This window comes from Siphateles boraxobius, unplaced genomic scaffold (genome assembly GCF_051911475.1).
Source record: "Siphateles boraxobius isolate OS27281-9 unplaced genomic scaffold, OSU_SipBor_1 120, whole genome shotgun sequence".
Classification (NCBI taxonomy): Eukaryota; Metazoa; Chordata; class Actinopteri; order Cypriniformes; family Leuciscidae; genus Siphateles; species Siphateles boraxobius.
Window position 1 is genome coordinate 462,501 of NW_027508723.1, and position 6,516 is coordinate 469,016.

Genomic DNA, 6,516 nt, shown 5'->3' on the forward strand with positions numbered 1-6,516 from the left:
GTTCCTAGCTGACCTTGATGGAGTTATGGATGACGAGCCGAGCTGAATGGAGAAGTTGTGATGAAGTGTTGGGTTGGCCGGGACCACAAGTAGCTCTGGCTTCGCAATGTTTCGTTGAAGGTGGCGGTCCTTCATCCAGCCAGAAATGTCTGTCAGGCAGGCTGAGATACGAGCAGCTACCGTTGGATCGTCAGGCTGGAATGAGAGGTAGAGTTGTGTGTCATCAGCGTAACAATGATAGGAAAAGCCATGTTTCTGAATCACAGATCCTAGTGATGTCATGTAGATGGAGAAGAGGAGTGGACCAAGCACTGAGCCCTGAGGCACCCCAGTAGCTAGATGTTGGGTCTTCAATGCCACACCTCTCCACGACACCCTAAAAGACCTACCTGAGAGGTAAGACTCGAACCATTGGAGTGCAGTTCCTGAGAGGCCCTTCATCTTTAGGATTGACAGGAGGATCTGGTGGTTAACTGTGTCAAAAGCAGCAGACAGATCCAGCAGGATGAGGACTGAGGATTTGGAAGCTGCTCTTGCCAGTCTCAGAGCTTCAATTACTGAGAGCAGGGCAGTCTCAGTTGAGTGTCCGCTCTTGAAACCAGACTGATTGTTGTACAAGAGGTTGTTCTGTGTAAGAAAGGAGGAGATCTGGTTGAAAACAACTCGTTCAAGTGTTTTCGCGAAAAATGGAAGAAGAGAGACCGGTCGGTAACTTGTTAGATGTGCTGGATTTAGATTGGGTTTCTTAAGCAGTGGGGTTACTCGAGCCTGCTTAAAAGCTGTGGGAAAAGTACCAGTGTGAAGAGAGGTGTTTATGATGTGCGTGAGTGTGGGTACAACTGAGGAAGAAATGGCTTGAAGTAGATTAGTGGGGATTGGATCAAGCGGACAGGTAGTAGGGCGATTGGAAAGGAGGAGTTTAGAGACTTCCGCCTCTGAAAGTAGAGAGAAGGAGGCTAGAATGTGTGCGTTTGTTGGTAAAATGTGTGTGTCAGTTTATGGATTGGTAAATTGGCCGCTGAAGGTGGTTGTTTTTTCTATGAAGAATGTGGCAAAATCGTCAGCAGTTAGGGTTGATGGAGGAGGAGGAGGAGGAGGGTTAAGAAGAGAGGAGAAGGTTTTGAAAAGCATGCGAGAGTCAGAAGAATTGAAAATGTTGTTGTGATAGTAAGCCATTTTAGCAGTAGAGATATTAGCAGAGAAGGAAGAGAGGAGGGATTGATAAAGACCCAGGTCTGTCGGATCTTTCGATTTGTGACACTTCCTCTCTGCATCCCTGAGTTTAGTACGATGTGCATGAAGAATATCAGATAGCCAGCGGGCAGAGGGTGTGGCGCGGGCTGGCCTGGAGGAAAGGGGACAGAAGTTGTCCAAGCAGGATGTTAAAGTGGAGAAAAGAGTATCAGTTGCACTGTTAGTATCTAGTGTTGAGAGCTGATCAGGTGGAGGAAGTGTGGATGAGACCAAAGAGGATAGGTGAGAGGGTGAAAGTGAGCGTAGGTTCTGCTGAAAGGTGACCTGTGGAGGAGTGTGGGTTGTGTTCTGAGGCAGGTTGAGGTTGAATTATTTATCATATTTTATAAAATGACAATCATTTATTCAGTCAAAGCCCCGTTTTTTCGACGTCTACTAAGAAAACTGTTTCATGATCTTCTCAATGATTCTACCGTGTAAATTAATATTGTGTACATTTATGCATTTAACAGATGCTTTCATAAAACATTACAGAACCAACAGAACCATATTTACAGTGATCGATAAGCTAGATTAGAAGACAAGCAAGAGCAATCCTCTGGCATTTGGGCTATTTTTAATTTTTCATCATATTCTAAAAATCAACACGAGCTCCAGTTTCACACATGTGTGTAACATAAAATCCATCTCTTGCTTGTAAACATAATTTTCCCCTTTACTCTCTCGCGCAATCTTCAGTGCAAAGCATGCTGGGAAGAGTCCTCGCCCTTCAGGAAGTGTTGCATCCGTTAATGAGCAGAAATCAGTGTTTGAGTCTCTGTGTGTGTTTAATATTGTGTACACACACATCAGCAACAGCACAGATGACAAATATATGCACATAAAATGTTTTTCTAAGTTACTTCTGAATGTTCAAAACATTTTCCAAAAAAAAACTTAGTTATTTGAATGTTAAATGAAGATTCAGGCTGAATTAACTGCAGAAATGTAATAGTTCAGAACAGGGTTATTATAGTTCTAAAACTAAAATCATAAAAAAACATTTTCGTTTCTTGAAATGAGATGAACGGTAACTCAAATAAAATAAAATATGCAAAAACTTAAACTTATTTTTTCTGCTAGTTTCCAAGGCAACATTGCTCATTTTTGTTTAGTTGTACTAACATAAAAAATAAAATAAAAAATATATAGAAATATATATAAAAAAGAACTAACAAAAATGTCCAAGACATACAACAAAATTACAAAACATTTACCTAAAATTACAATGAAACTGAAAAATATTGCAATTAAAACAAGATATTAAAAAAATCTATAATAGAAATAAAAACGAATAGTACGGTAGTGTAATGCCCTACAAGTTCAATTAAGCCAAAATATGAAAGAAAGAAAATATCCTATATTTTTAAATATTTTAAATATGACGTTGGAACAAAACACTAAACTTGATTAAGGTATTTATTTATCTGACAAAATAATGTGTCAAAAAAGGCAAACTACAGCTAAAGTTTTATTATACTATGAAAAAATGCTTAGGAAAACAAAAAGCTTTGAGGACAAAGCAAACATAATCATTTATTAATATTTCACTGGTTCTCTCTTGTTTTTGCATGTTCATAATTTCTTTGTATGACAGCCTGGATGAAAATTATGTGCCACAATTTGTCATGTTTCATTGCGTTACTATCACAAATAAAACAATCAACTTCAAGCACAACTATATAATACGACTACAAAATCTAATGCATTTGTAATAATATATGAATAAAGTGTGAATTTCCCTCAATCACTTCTTCATCCACAGTGTGAAGAGTCGTGATTTACTCTAATGATGAATATAAAGGTCAACGTATTCAAATCACGAGCGCTCGAAGCAGAAAAAACTCTGTGTGAAGAATAAAGCTTTCAATGTCTTCATCACGGCAGAGAAACAGTCTCTTATTATAGAAACACATTAGACTTTCACAGCAAACAGTCCATTTATGAAAATAAATCTGTTCAATCATTTCATTGATATAAAAATATCTGTTAGCTATAAAATCAACATTTATTCCAGTTTTCATATTTTAGATTGTAAGCTCGACTCTGCCAGAGATCTGCGGCTCAAAGATTGATTTTGATGATGAAAGACATACATAAATGAAGAAGAAAGACTAAATATTAAATGTCACGGATGTATATTGACTGATAATCCACTGTTTTGTAGAGGGTCAAAATGACAATCCTCACATGATATTTGGAGCCAGTTTACAGGGGTGTACAAATGAGTTTATAAAGATGGAAGCATCATTATTATATTTCTACACAGAGATTTGTAGGTCTATTAGTGAAATCTGTTGACTTTAACAATATTTGTTTCATTATATGTCAAACGTGACAGTTCAAAAATGGTAAAAAGCACTTCTTGTGGTTTCTGCCTCAAGTTTGCATGCCTGTAACTCAAGAAATATTCAAGATATCTTAATATCCTTTTAGATTCTGGTTCTTAATAAACTTCCCTTTTGAGTCTTCAATTTAAAGGCCCAATATGTTTCAATCCCAGAGATATGAGGTTCAGTAAAACTGAAAAGCGAGTCACTTTGCAAACATCTATCGTATTGAAAGAAGAATCTCTGAAGAACAAATAATATTGCAACTGGAAATATATATTGTTTTCCTCTGTCAAAACAATTGCATACAACATTCCTGTCTGAGTGCCAAAATGTTATTTTTCTAAAGTTAAAATGAACAAAATCCCTTCTCCAAAATAATATCCCTGAAAGTGGTTCAAACACACAGTTAATCTGCCTCGACGGGGTATTTTTGGCAATTGTTTTGATAGAAGGAAACAAGCTATATTTATAGTTTCAACACAATTTGTTCTTCAGACATTTTTCTTTATAGGGGTCATATAATGGTACATGCACTTTTTCAAGTTGATTTTACTGAAATGTGTGTTGGCAGTGCCTGTAGACATCCATCATATAATGATAAAAATCTATCCAGTGTTTTTGTTTTAATCTCCTTATATGTTTTCCCCTGTCTCAAATTGAGCCGTTCGATTTTGTGACGTCACTAAATCGACGCCCCTCCCACGATTGTTGATTGACAGCAGCGTTTCAACAGATCCCTGCCCTGAGCGAGCTGTCAATCATCATGGTCCGTCATTGTTGATACACTGGAGCAGAATGGCGTCTAAGCGATTGTGGTGTTCTGTTCTTGGGTGTAATAACGAACACAGCAGTAATTTTGATGATCCTAAATCCGAACCGCTGAAGACACAGTGGCTGAGTTTTGTTTTCGAAGGGAATATTCCCCACGAGCAACGTCAATGCTTTCATGTTTGCGCGATTCCCAAATCTTTTCTCACCAGACTGCTTTATTAACGAAGGAAGTAACTTATAAAGCTGATTTTGATAAGAAGCTGCTCCTGAAAAAAGAATCGTTACCAACTATTCATGTCTCCCTGCTGAACCTCCAGAAAAAGTAAGTGTAAAATTTTATTAACCTTTATATTTAGCTTTGCAAATCGCTTCACGATGAATGCGGCTAAGGTTTACACTCGGGGTACATACGGCATGTTTTCTATGTACGACGTTCTCAATATAATTCATAATTCCAAGTTTATAATGAACAACGCGTTATGGTTATTGTGTTATTACAAACTGAGTACGTATAACTTACATCAGTAAACACATAACGTTCGTACATCTCACTAAGTTACTCTACCCTGCCAGTACACAAAGATAGATCAAAGTGACAATATAATAAGCAACCATTCAGAAACGTCCTGTTCGAGCCTTAATTGTCGAACTTCTTCAGGCCGTCATCTTGTTCCGACTCCGGTTCAAACTGATACGGTTGCACAGATGTTTCCTCAGAGACTCCCGCTGCCATTTTTTTCCTATACCCTCAACTGTTGTCAAGGAAACACTCCACGTGCGGTGTGGTCATAACGCTGTTATGAACGCCCGCAGAACAGAGGGGCGGAGTCAGCAAAGCTCATTATCATTTAAAGGCATATGCACTGAAATGGCGTGCTGAAAACAGAGCTGTTTTTGACCAGGTAAAATTAGTGTTTTCTTACAATACTAACGAAAAGTTTTAATTAAAGTATATTACAAACTTTTCATTTAGACCCTAAAGGATCAAATTAACTTGTATGAAAATGGCATTATATGACCCCTTAAAAAAAAAAAGTATCAGCTGTGTGAAAAGTTTGGTTTCTGAAAATGTGTACAATTGACCAATTTACTTATGGAGCCATATTGAGATCATATCTCATATCTCTGGGATTGAACCATATTGGGACTTAAAAATGAAGTGAAAATGGTTTTTTTTGTTTGTTTTTTTTACTCTCACCGTTGGCATAAAATGCAACAAAGATTGCTAAAGTCAACCGATTTTACAAATAGATCTAAAAATCTGCCTAAAAATAAAATTTTGCTTTTTGAATTTTTGAATTTTCAGACAAAATGGATGGATGGATTGATAGAACAATGGATGGATGGATGGATGGATGGATGGATGGATGGATGGAACGATAGAACAATGGATGGATGGATGGAATGATAGAACAATGGATGGATGGATGGAACGATAGAACAATGGATGGATGGATGGAATGATAGAACAATGGATGGATGGATAGAACAATAGATGGATGGATGGATGGAATGATAGAACAATGGATGGATGGATGGAATGATAGAACAATGGATGGATGGATGGATGGATGGAACAATAGAACAATGGATGTATGGATGGATAGAACAATAGATGGATGGATGGATGGATGGATGGAACGATAGAACAATGGATGGATGGATGGAATGATAGAACAATGGATGGATGGATGGATGGAACGATAGAACAATGGATGGATGGATGGATAGAACAATAGATGGATGGATGGAATGATAGAACAATAGATGGATGGATGGATGGAACGATAGAACAATGGATGGATGGAACGATAGAACAATGGATGGATGGATGGATAGAACAATAGATGGATGGATGGATGGATGGAACGATAGAACAATGGATGGATGGATAGAACAATAGATGGATGGATGGATGGAACGATAGAACAATGGATGGAATGATAGAACAATGGATGGATGGATGGAACGATAGAACAATGGATGGATGGATGGAATGATAGAACAATGGATGGATGGAACGATAGAACAATGGATGGATGGATGGAACGTTAGAACAATAGATGGATGGATGGATGGAATGATAGAACAATGGATGGATGGATGGAATGATAGAGCAATGGATGGATGGATGGATGGATGGATGGAACGATAGAACAATGGATGGATGGATGGAATG